Source organism: Dreissena polymorpha, chromosome 2, assembly GCF_020536995.1.
Source record: "Dreissena polymorpha isolate Duluth1 chromosome 2, UMN_Dpol_1.0, whole genome shotgun sequence".
In the NCBI taxonomy this organism is placed as follows: Eukaryota; Metazoa; Mollusca; class Bivalvia; order Myida; family Dreissenidae; genus Dreissena; species Dreissena polymorpha.
Window position 1 is genome coordinate 420,482 of NC_068356.1, and position 13,863 is coordinate 434,344.

Below are 13,863 nucleotides of genomic sequence, written 5' to 3' on the forward strand. Positions count from 1 at the left end.
AAAGTCTAAACTGATCATTTTTTCTGCACCATTGAATGTGTTATATACCTTCACAAGAAGTTCAGTATTGCCAAACATGAAGGTAATTTTGTGTTCTTGTTTCTCCAGCGGCACATTGTCTTCATTCTTCATTTTCAATTGGCCAAGAAGCTCACATTCGGGATCAGTCGTGTATTCAGGGTTCTCTGAAAATGTTCTATACATGGTACACAATGAAACGCTACTAAAAGGTACAGTATTTTGAGTAACCTCTTGATCTACACTCACCTCCTCGCTGGCTTTGACAAATATTTTGAAAACGTCATTAACTTTCCACTGATCATTTATCAATACTTTCTTTTCTATAGGATGTTTGTTAGCATCAAATACGCTATACACTCCAATACCATACGTGTAAGTCATCACGCGAGATGCCACTTGTCTTGGATTTATTCCAAACAGTATGGCTCCTTTTAGAGCAGCCAAACCTGGCTCCTCCGGAACTATCAAAGTAAGTCCGGAATGTTCCTTCCTTAATCTATCTTGAACGTATTTCGACTGCCCAAATCCTCCAACGAGCAAGGGTGTTTTAAAATCTTTTATAGTGTCATGTTCCAACAGGAACATGATGTGATGAATAACACTTGTGACAGGTTCTTCAAACCAAGCCTCGGCTTCTGCTGATTTAATACGCAGTTTTGGCTAAAACTCTTGTGTTTCATTGCTTAAAAAACTACTAAAATATGATTTTGTTCTATTTAATATCTGCGTTGCCTTTTCTCTCAATGACCAATGTATACTAAATATCATTTCTGTCTTTGACTGGTATGTATTTGAGCGTTTTTTATTTTCAAACTCTCGAATGATATCAAAATAAACCCCAATTTTATTTTTCCGCACATCTGCAAATGCTAAATTACCATACTTGTTTTCAAGATATTTTAAGAACCGCTGATCAACAATTATACCTCCCCAAGGGCCGCCACTTGCTTTGTGAATCACCTTAACATTTTTATCTGGAATTACTTCGTGAACTGATATATCTGCAGTTCCACCTGTAATTTACAAAATTTAGCATAAACTCTATGTTTAATATGCGTTTGTATCCTTAATATTCATGTATCAATACAATTGTTTATAACTATAGAACAGTTGACGATGGTTATTCGTGTTATACCTCCAAGATCAACGACCATGTACTTAGAGCCTGGGGCATGAATATTTTCTTTGGAATCATTGCACCACAATGCGGCCGCCTCCGATTCATGTGCCAACTCCAGTCTTTTACCATCGATGTCCGCCTATATAATATAGTCAATTTGTTAAAAAAACAAATAAATGAAGTGTATTTTTAGCAATACTAAACCCTTGTTCAATACATACACATGAAATACATTACAAAGGCTCTTGTACAGCTGATTACTATACAAGTGAATAATGAAAAAAGAGTAAATGGTAAAACATTTAAATTGATTTGATAATATTATATATAAATGAACATTCATCCCGATGTAGACATAAGATTTCAAGCGTGTGCGGTTTTATAACGAAAATATACTTTATATCTGCGCGCATGTTATAAATACGGAATATTACATAATGTTGATGTCCTTGTGGGTAATGGGATGGGATGATTTTTAGACGACGTGTTATATATTTGAACAAACCCAACGGGAACGATTTACTTAAAATGAACATCCGCATGCAGAAAATACAAGTTGCTCGACGCGTTTATGAGCGCAACGAAATCGCGACAAGGTTGACAAGGCAGCGCAGTAAATCCTACAACCCAGAGCACCGCGGGAGTGCAAAAATATGTAATTTAAACGCTGCAATTAAATCTTGAGTATGCATGGGTAATACACAACGTTCACTAAGACAACATTGGACAACTTAAAGAAATCATTAGTTTAACTAATATATGAAAACTTCTGCATGGAGTAGCTGTGGATGGCAAAGCGAGCTAAAGGCTTCAGGGAAGAAAGTAATAAGTTGTCTGTGGGTTCAGCCATTGAATAGTGCTTTGGATTTCATACTGATAATAACAGTTTTTTATTGTATTGCTTGGACTTTTAATTCACATATATTTTTGTTATTTCAAATAGGTTCATACTTAAGAAAAGATATTTCTTTGCGTAATTGGCGATAATAATTCGCTTAATTAGACGAAAAGATGATGACTTCATATGATTATACAAATGACGCATACTGCTGTTTTGGGAAATAAATTTGCTTCTGCACAACAAACGAATGCACACCACACTCAAGGATAAAAAAATACGATACAAATATTTGCTCATATAATTATCATATACTATATTATAAATTGCATCTTATCAAACCTGATCATTTCACACTAACAAGAATTAAATGTTCGTGTATTTATTCACTTTCAGTCTGCATTGATTCGCCGCATATAATAAAGCAGATTCAATAAATATCGCCGAAAACTATATAGCCTTTGGAAAAAAGATATTTTTCAACAAATTGTTGATATAAAAACACCATTTCTGCCGCCTCCCTCATGAAGCACTTGGCACGGATGTCCCATATGGCTGGTACAGTAACGACATACTTGAAATCGGTCTCAAGGAGGCTAGGACGCTGGAAGTTGATTGCGTCTATTGCATGTTCATGGAGGTAATGTATCGCCATTGAAAATATTTCCATGGCATAGTGCGGCTTTCCTTCTAGGTCACCAATTGTTATGTCACGCAACACATCCTAAAAATGGAGAAAGGAATGAGTAAAACGTTCAAGTGTAATGATAATTGTCATTTTAATTGTTGAAGTTAAAAAATGATCTTAATTGATTAAATAAAAAAGGTGTTATTGGAAATGGACAATTTGAGTGTCATAAAAATAATTGTAACATAAACAAATCAAATCAAAATCGGGATTCAACCAGAATTTGATTTGATTTGCCATTAATTGGCCATTCACAGTTTTTATTAGTGATGTCAATCGTTCTTAATTATGGCGGGCTTGAATCCTGGCCACATAACAACACGTCAAATTGAAAATATACGCACCCATATGTACATGAATGCAATCGTCGTTTAGTCGTGTTGTCACATTTTCAACCCCACAAAGTGACACTAACATATGATTATACCAGACAGAACAACAAGACATTAAGACATATTTTATATATAACTCTGCATTTGTCTATGTTGACGTGTAGACTCATCTGATATGTGTGTGTGTGTGTGTGTGCGCAGTATACAGGGCGTTACAACGACAACAATAAGCACAGCAGTTATACGGCAGTTATAAGAAAAACACCTAGGTCAAGTATCATCATTATTGGACCAAAACTATGGCCTCTAGTGTGTTTACAAGGTATCATTGGAAAATCTTCTGACCAAGTTTCATGAAGATTGGACAACTAATGTGCCCTCTTGAGTGTTTACAAGGTTTCTCTATAGCCAAATAAAAAAATGCCCGCCCACTGGTGACCATGTTTTTCAAAGGACCGGAACAACTTTTGAACTCAACCAAGATATCATTAAGACAACCATTTTGACAAAGTTACATGAATATTGGACATGAAATGTTACTTCTACAGTGTTTACAATGTTTTTCTCTTTTTTTTATCTAGGAACCTAGTTTTCGACCCAGCATGACCCAGTTTCGAAGTCGATCGAGGTATCATTGGGACAAATCTTCTGACTTAGTTTCATAAAGATTGGACAAGAAATGTAGCCTCTTGAGTGTTTACAAGGTTTCTCTATAGCCAAAGAAGGAAAACTGCCCCGCCCACTGGCGGCAACGTTTTTCAACGGACCGGAACCACTTTTGAACTCATCCAAGATATCATTAGGAAAAACATTTTGACAAAGTTACATGAAGATTGGACATGAAATGTGACTTCTACAGTGTTTATAAGGATTTTCTTTTTTTTTGACCTAGTGACCTAGTTTTCGACCCGGCATGACCCAGTTTCGAACTTGACCAAGATATCATTTGGACAAAGCTTCTGACCAAGTTTCACGAAGATCAGAAAAAATGTGGCCTCTAGAGTGTTAACAAGGTTTCTCTATAGCCAAATAAGGAAAACTGTCCCGCCCACTGACGGCCATGTTTTCAACGGACCGGAACGTCTTTTAAACTAAACCAAGATATCATTAAGACAAACATTTTGACAAAGTTACATGAAGATTGGGCATGAAATGTGACTTCTACAGTGTTTACAAGATTTTCCTTTTTTTGACCTAGTGACCTAGTTTTTGACCCGGCATGACCCAGTTTCGATCTCGACCAAGATATCATTGGGACAAAGCTTCTGACCAAGTTGCATGAAGATCAGACAAGAAATGTGGCCTCTAGAGTATTTACAGGGTTTCTCTTTAACCAAATACGGAAAACTGCCCTGCCCACTGGCGGCCATGTTTTTCAACGGACCAGAACCACTTTTGAACTCAACCAAGATATCATTAACACAAACAATTTGAAAAAGTTACATGAAGATTGGGCATGAAATGTGACTTCTACAGTGTTTACAAGGTTTTTCTTTTTTTGACCTAGTTACCTAGCTTTTGACCCGGCACGACCCAGTTTCGAACTTGACCGAAATTTCATTTGGGCAAAGCTTCTGACCAAGTTTCATGAAGATCGGACAAGAAATGGCCTCTAGAGTGTTTACGAACAAATGTGAACGGACGGACGACGGACAAAGACCGGTCACAAAAGCTCACCTGAGCAATCGGGTGAGCTAAACAGGTTACAGTTTTCGATATGTCGTGTAAAATTGTTGGTGGTTGCGAATTGCACTAAAATAAAATCATGGCATAACGACAAATATATGCGTCTATACAACAAATGAAGGTTCTGGCGTGTCCGTGTGTTGGCGACTGAGGACCGCATCTACACAAAAAAGTATTAGCGCCGAGACATGTATGTAAAAATCGCAAAAATACCAACTAAAAACGTTATTTGCACCCTCAGCTTTCGTTTTGGAGTGGTGGCAGATATGAAGATTAATGTTTCTGTTGATTTTGTCGTATTTGTGAATTTGAGGGAACCACTAGGCGGACATGCTAAAATATGGTATTTTATATTATGTCGTATTTGGCGTTATGCAGGTTTAAAAGACGCAACAAGACAAACGTGTTTCATGGAAGAAAAGAACGGCTTTGATCCCAATCCGTTTGCTGGAAAAGCAATATGCATTCATGTTTTCATTACAAAATTCAAACAAAGTTTTATTCCTTGAGCTTTAAAAATGTATACCTTGTCTTGATGCAATGCCATTTTAAAACGTCTAAACAGCCTCCAGCCTTGATGTTTATTGTCTTCAGTCAAGCGGACAAAATGATCTTCAGCATTATATCCAAAGGAGAAGAATTTCCCTTGCGTGTCCAGAAGCACGCTGGTCGGTGTTTTATATGTTGCATATTGTGAAACACAACCACCGGGGCACCATTTGTTCAATTGTATATTAATTACATCTTTTTCGTTTGTGTTGGTCACTTTATATTTTTCATCGTTTTTCTGTTTGATTGGCACAACGTTGTATGAAAACGCATACCCGCTGTATGTTGTTCCAAAATCAAATGCAACAACAACTAGGGGATTCTCACAACGAGGCATATCTGTTTCGTTCTGTTCTCACTTGTCGTGTTCTGAAATGTGTGCGCATGGTGCACTGGTAATCCGTTTTTGCTTTATTATATCAATCTATGATATAATGTGTCAGCAAACCAATAAGCAGCAAAGCTTACACATCAATCGCCCACCTGCCAATTAATCTTTGTTTATTCATAATACTTCAATATTAGCAATAGCTGAACAATTATAAAAATTAGCAAACCAAATTATTTGTGGAATCCTTTTTAAAATAATCTTTCCAACTGGCAATTATATAACCCAATCATTTATTTAACAATTAACTACAATTATGCAATTTGACAGCAACCTCTCGTTGATGAAAAGAAAAATTTATTGAAATGTATGAAGTAATGAAAATCATATGTCATACGTGTTTTTGAAAGCTCTATGCTATTTGTATAACACCTTAGTGTTTTCTAATGTTTCTCAGAAAGGTGGCCTTATAGTAATGTGGTCCCATGGCATGAGAATGAGCATGTAAATGGTACAACTAATAATCAGGGACGAAACTTTCCGCCTAAACTGGATTTTTGCTAACAAGAGCCTTCTTCAAACAAAATATACCATTCAAGCGGAAAGTGTCGTCCCTGATTAGCCTGTGCGGACTGCACATGCTTATCTGGGACGACACTTTACGCACATCTATTAAACATCATTTTCAGAGAGCATGGCCCAAAGGTATCATTTGTAATCATTTGTATCATTTAGCTAGTGAATGCACATTTTATGGTAATGTTAGAAAGATAAAGATTCAAGTTTATTATTCTAGACCATATATAATGAGATGGGAATTATAAATTATTAGTGTACCTATTATAATTTACTCTTGACTGTATTATATTCGATCGAATTATCCGCATTGTGCCCACATATCTGTTTTGTAGTTTTCAAACAAAAATCTATCCATTCTATATCGGTTGCAAAGAATATTCCAAAAAGTATATAATTTAATGTTCATTTGATGTCTATTGAGGATTTAAGCAAACTTAAGCACATATTAGTATTCAACTCTGTTTTTTACAGGTGCTTTTTATTGCAAATGTTTACGTTCAACGTACGTAATGTCAAAATACTAAATAAAACTGCTTGATTACATTTTGAGAAACTATGTTTGGTATTTTTGTAGTCAAGGTTCTATTTGAAGTATTTGTAACAGCACACATATCAGTAAGATTCAATTTAAGCAAAGACAATTGTAGTAAATGCACGGTGAATGACATACAGAACCAAGATTTATTACGCTCTGCTTTAAACAAAACGTTAATAAAACGTTAAAAATGGCTTTAAAATTTAAAACGACTTATACTAATGAACTGATATTGCAGTTATCAATCACACGTTTCAAGTATGTAAACATATTCCTCTGCGACAAAATACATGCAAATAGAGCGCCGAGGACACGATTTGTAAATTGATATCTTGTTTTATAAATAAGGCACTTGACCAAGGGTTGACCATCTTTTCCTCATTTGACTTTTTTTCAGTGTGTGACCAACCAATGTATTAATGAAACGATACAATGTGCTCATAAAATAGAAATAGACCCAATATGTGTAGTACACAAAACAATATTCACCTGAACTAAAATACACCAATTGTAAGAAAAAAGTAAAAACAATCCGCCCTTTTGCTTACCATAAACATCAAAGATCGCCTAAACTTAACTGATGCATCGTCTATGTTCACTCCCTTGTATACACGAACTCTTAGTAATATATGTGTCTTTTACTTAATGGAACGTTTTCTATAAACTAAATTATGTAGCACGCGAGCTCATTTGTCTGTTTCGGGCATTACAAACTGTATGCAATAACATGAACGAATGCAATCTAGATATACATGAAGCATTATTTTCCTTTAATCTTACATAACAACGATACTGATTCATTTTTATTTGTGAGCGTTCACAAATAATGCAGACGCAATTTTGCAAGTCAGTATGAACTTAGCTACGCTAGGAACCGTAACCAGTGACTGCCTGTGTGGATAACTGTAGTACAATTAAGCATACGAATGCTAAAAGCGTCTGCTCTATCCACCGCATCTGCCTGTTTTCACTGGTTCAGTACATAGTGTGTATATAAAAGATTGTAAGACAACGTTTGCCAATCTAGTGTTTATCATTGAAATCTGTACATATTGGCTGCTTTCAGGGAAAACGAGGCTTAATGCATGTCAACTAAGATCATCCTGTGCACACTGATTAGCTGTATCAATGATTTGCAAAAACACAACACACCTCTCGACCTGTGTTTTAAGACAGTCTTAATAAATTTGAATAGGTAGTGGTCATTTCAAACTTGCGATATAAAAAACTATAACATAATTTTGAAAACTGAGTTGCGTCTAAGATTATACAACAGCGAACAAATTCAGTGCCTTCAGCGCTTTGATTATTAAAGAGTTTGCTTGTTATCAAATTATCTTAACATTCGTGATTAAAACGAGAATTAAGTTGATTATGTACACGAATACATAGAATGAAATAGAAATTGATACAGTCGCATGTTTATCTAAAATATTTTGTCAGAAGAACTCCCTTACTGAGTATTAAGTACTCGGTCCACATTATTTGCTTTAAACCGTCTTCACTGCGATGTTTACCATTTCAGATGAACTTTAAACTATTTAGTTCACATTTTATGTTGATTAAGAGCGTAATGAACATAAACCCATTACGTAATACTATGATGAAAGCTGTCTATTTGCTATATATAATTTGACACAGAAATGCACGTAAATATATATAATTATTAACTTATGTATTGAATACACTATGAAGAATCACAAACGAAAAAAAAAGATGATGAACCCCTTTCGCACAATCTATAATGCGAATATTGTTTCGAATATAATATACACCAGAGCGCAGCTTCCTTTTTATACGCCCGTTTTGAAAAAAAAAACGGGACGTATTATAGTTTCACCCTTAGCGGGCGGGCGGGCGGTGGCAGAGCGACTCTGGTCCCTGGCCGTCTTTACCTTATATGGTAATCATAACCATATATGTCACAACACAAACATCTATAAATAAACGTTATGAATGAGTGTAATATGACCATATATGAAGAAAGCGTAATCAAATAACGTGCGAGGGGTACCGAATGGAGAAACAAGAAAAAAACATCGTTGGAATAATCTCCCCTTTTGATTGCACACGAGCTTTCAAACGGTTGAGATCCGGTATTGTATACGTTTGTGACATTGTTTTGAGATCAAGAAGTCATTTATCCATTTATAGGAGTAGTAACTCGGTGTGAGTGAACGAAGGATTTGTGTTTACTTTTCACCTTAAGTTCAACTGTGCGTTTTATTACCCATTTTGTGATCTATTAAAAACACGTGCTTCGCGCATTTGGACACTTACAGTGTGTTTTACACTAGTGCAATAATTGACGCTTTTGATGTGTTTATAGTGACTGTGTGATATTTGCATTGATTGAACACTTACCAGTGGATTGCACTTTTGAGTGACTTTAATACTAATTATTAAAAAACAGGTGCTTCGCGCATTTGGACACATTCAGTGTGTTACACACTAGTGCAATAATTGACACTTTTGACATGTTCATAGTGATATTTGCACTGAACACTGACCAGTGTATTGCAATTTTGACACTTATTGATTATTGAAAACTAGTGCTTTTTAACTTGTGTGACCTTTATTTTTATTAAAGCGTGATTGATCTGTTTTGTTTATATTCTTTTTGTGTAGTTAGATACACATAAGACAAGTTTAGTCGTCCGTATTAGTCTTGTTGCAATAGTATTGTTAAGGTAGTATTTGGGTTGTTAAGACATGTCTTTTTATAATTAGTAGATTTATTACGCAGGCTCTTTTGAACAGGATGCAGTGTTGTGTCAGGAAGCATTTTCCTTTTATTTTTTCAGGTGCCCAAGACAGGAGAAAAGTGAACCGTATTGCTGGGGACTCCAATGCTCATCGGATTAAGGATATTCTTCCTGATGATATAGCTGTCAAATGCCTGCCAATCTCTGATGAGAATATGTAATGACAATGGTATAGAACAGTAATTACAGTTTCAGGTTTGTTTCTATTAATGGTATCACATGTACACATTTTTCTAAACGTTAAAACGAAATGATTAATGAAATAAACAAAAGGTTACCGTTTAAACGGTATCCATATGTCAGTTATAAAAGCGTCATTGACATCGCATTTCCAAACTGAAAGTAATGATTATTTCCAGAAGTTATATTCAGATCATAACCCATTTGGGCAATGACGTCATATTAAAACCAACTGTTCTTGCCGTTGTTGAGTCATTGGGTACACATTTTCTACTTACATGCCGTAGTATTTTATAACAAAGACAAATAAATATTGATCCCACATTTCTTCAATAAGACTACACCTGTGTAAAATTTTTATTGTTTTCTACCTAACAAGATGTACATAAAAACGAGTATCTGTTTATTAAATTAAAAATGAATGCGGATGAATAAATGGCGGAAAAAATTTCCTCATGCACGTTGTGCTGACGCGCGTCAAATGTTCAAGACAATTCGGGGAATGATCATGCAACAAATAGCTGGAAAATTTTCCAGAGCACTTTGTGCCGACGTGTGTCAAATATTCAAGCCGTCTAGGTCGTACATGGTGTTTTGTTATGTTTACGCTGTTGTGAATAAGGGCCATCTGGCACACATGATACAAATGTATACCAGTCTTTTTTTAACAGCTTTTAATAAGTTTTGCAACATTGTAACGTAATGAACTAAAATCGATTATGTTGATATCAACAGTCGTTTAAATGTTTACTGTTTTTGTAAACATTTTTGAGAAAACACGAAATGCCACCATTTAAACGTGATACTCATAGTTTCTATAAATGATGTAATTATTTCATTTCTTTATACTTAAACAGTTCAAATGTCAAGTCCTAAGCTTCGTATGATTACAGTATTTGTCATCAATATAAAGTTAAACTTATTATGCTGATGTGCAATGATTGGCATCATTGCGTTTTCTAACTAATTTGCATGGTTATATATTTTATTTAAGCGTGTGGAATATTTTACAGATTGTAGGGAATTGTAATTGCAAACTTTTCATTTTAATCTTGAGGCAAAGCATGAATTTTCCTTGTGTATTCATTCATGTATATTTGTGATTTATTTACACAGACATTCGCCAACTCTGTTTTCAAAGGTGCCAAATTTTCTTGTGATCGTTTTCGCCATGCATTGTTGAGAGACTTGCGGAAGATGGATGTTCAACAGCTGTATCTTCATCTCGGCTCAAATGACATTCTTACGAATGAAGCGGTGTTTTACCGGTACATATACAATTATAAAAAAAAGCTTTGATATTTAAATTTAATGTAGTTGTTTCCCATAACTATATAAATTTGCAAAACTAACATTTTACATGGTTTATTCCTCAATGAGTCATGGAAACTTGCAATCATTTTAGAAGTGTTATCTAGTTTCTAATTTATAAATAAAGCATTTCACAATATTTTCTATTATCCATGTTAATTTGACATTTTATGCTCCCCCAAAAAATTTGGGGGGGAGCATATAGTCGCCGCTTCTTCAGTCCGTCTGTCCGTCCGTGAACAATTTTTGTCCGGGCTATTTCTCAGCAACTAAAGGCCGGAATTCAATGAAACTTAATGGGAAGCTTCACTATTAAGAGGAAATGTGCATATTATCAGCGGGTTTTGGTCGGATGATTTGTCACAGAGTTATGGCCCTTTGAAATTTTTTATTAACTGTACATATAGTGCAATTCTTGTCAGGGCTATTTCTCAGCAATTAATGACCGGAATTCAATGAAACTTTATGGGAAGATTTACTACCAAGAGGAAATGTGCATATTATCAGCGGGTTTTGGTCGGATGATTTTTTACAGAGTTATGGCCCTTTGAAATTTTCCATTTACTGTACATATAGTGCAATTCTTGTCCGGGCTATTTCTCAGCAACTAATGACTGGAATTCAATGAAACTTTATGGGAAGCATCACTACCAAGAGGAGATGTGCATATTATCAGCGGGTTCTGGTCGGATGATTTTTCACAGAGTTATGGCCCTTTGAAATTTTCCATTGTACATATAGAGCAATTCTTGTCCGAGCAATTTCTCAGCAACTAATGACGGGAATTCAATGAAACTTTCTGGGAAGCTTCACTACCAACAGGAGATGTGCATATTATCAGCCGGTTCTCGTCGGATGATTTTCCACAGAGTTATGGCCATTTGAAATTTTCCATTGTACATATAGTGCAATTCTTGTCCGAGCTATTTCTCAGCAACGTATTACATGAATTCAATGAACTTTTATGGGAAGCTTCACTACCAACAGGAGATGTGCATATTATAAGCCGGTTATGGTCGGATGATTTTTCACAGAGATATGGCCCTTTGAAATTTTCTAATAACTGTACATATAGTGCAATTCTTGTCCGGGCTATTTCTCCCCAACTACTGACTGGAATACAATGATTTTCCGGGACAGTCCCGGAAATGAAGAACTTGTCCCGCTGTCCCGGAAATCTGTCAAATGTCCCTGAATTTACAAAATCCATATATACATGTACCTTATCTTAGGCTTAACTGCACCTCGAATCTGTGTATATATGCAGCGTCTCCATGACAATGCCTACCCGAATAGGCAGACTACGCTACGTGTCAAAATCGATCAATTAACAGGGGTCCTGTTATCATATTGATTGTCTCACGTTCGCTGTCAAACCGAAAAGGCGGCATTGTTTTGGTTGTTAATTGACTTATATCTACATCGAAACAAGAGTGTAACTAATGTGTGACTGTACGGATTTTAAGTTGACGATCTACCGGTACTGTTTTGTTGTATTTGTTTTATGTGATTGGTTGTATGTATTGTGAATTGATTTGAGTTGACAATCTAACGGTACTGTATTGTTGTATTTTTTATTATATAAATGTTATAAATGAATAAAGGCGTATCAACAACTACGCGTTACACACTGGTCTTAATAACAATAACGCAGTGACGTCACCATCTATGTTTAGAACGCTTACACTGAAAACACATGGCCTGTATCTAGTAAAGGAACTAGTAATGTTTAATTTGACGTTAATAGATCAAGTATATTTCGGATAGGCTTTCGAACTTTTGCAATTAACGATGCGAAACAAAACAAAACGTACCAAAAATGCATATGTCTATAAATATCGCTACATTTTATACATGTCCCGGAAAATCGGCAAAAGTCCCGGACAATTTAACACAATGTCCCGGAATTGGTCTGAAAAATTATGGCATGTATGGTTATATGTAATTTCCATTTTACATTATCATTACATCTTCTCACGCTAGATTGGAAGTCTCTGAACTGTTATATACAGACAGATCAATCCCTAGTTTATCTTCCAGGGATCAGAAGATGTCTTGAAATCATTATGACCTGTTCCATCATTTAAAATACTGTATGAAATAAATGACAAAGTTATGGCCCAGACAAACTTTAGGTTTAAAACACAATAAGTGACCCCATGACCTAGTTTCTGACCGGGCATGATCCATATTCAAACTTGACCTATACATCATCTAGATACAATTTGTGACCAAGTTTGGGTGAAGATCTGATGAAATTTCGGGACAGACTGACGGACCGACAAAGTGGTTCCTATATAGCCCCCATTACCAAAAAGATAGTATTACCAGCAGTTGGTTTCAATGGAAATTTCTTACCAGACAAGAGGTTTGATGCAAATTGTTGTGAGGGGAAACTGGAAAATATCTGAAACAAAAATAAAGTCTTATATAATTTGAAGCGCTATATTGTTAAGTCAAATTTTAATATTTGATAATCATAATACTGCTAGCTGTCTGATTACAGAGGAGTCTTCACAACATAATGCGTTAACAGTTTTCCTGCAATAAGCAAACAGGACAAAATCAACAACACGAGTATTTATAATATATTCAGAGACAAAGATGATCCATCCATGTCTTTGGAAATAAACAAAGGGCATTTATTTTGGCCTCATTTTAGCCATGTTGATAAATATAATGGGTCATACTGCTTGGTGTGTTACAAGTGAAACACCATCAAAACCAGTGCTCCAGCTTGGCATGAATGGAAGGGCGCAGCACCCTGCCATTCAAAGATTCCAACCTGTCAACCTTGGACACCCTTCATGCCCTTTGATGAAAATGCCGAGTTGGGAATAGGGAGTTACAGTTGTAAGATCGTACGCGAATATCATTTGCCATTTAAAAGGAATCATGATGTTCAAACTTAACCTTTGACCTAGAAGTTGG

General features: G+C 35.6%; 1 long non-coding RNA gene across 1 annotated transcript; it reads left to right on the forward strand.

Moving 5' to 3' along the window:
* Positions 1-8,611: 8,611 nt before the first annotated feature.
* Positions 8,612-10,847, forward strand: LOC127870223 (uncharacterized). Its single transcript, XR_008044703.1, has 3 exons — positions 8,612-8,772; positions 9,481-9,636; positions 10,738-10,847. It is a non-coding gene; the product is annotated as an uncharacterized LOC127870223 (long non-coding RNA).
* The last annotated feature ends 3,016 nt before the right edge of the window (positions 10,848-13,863 follow it).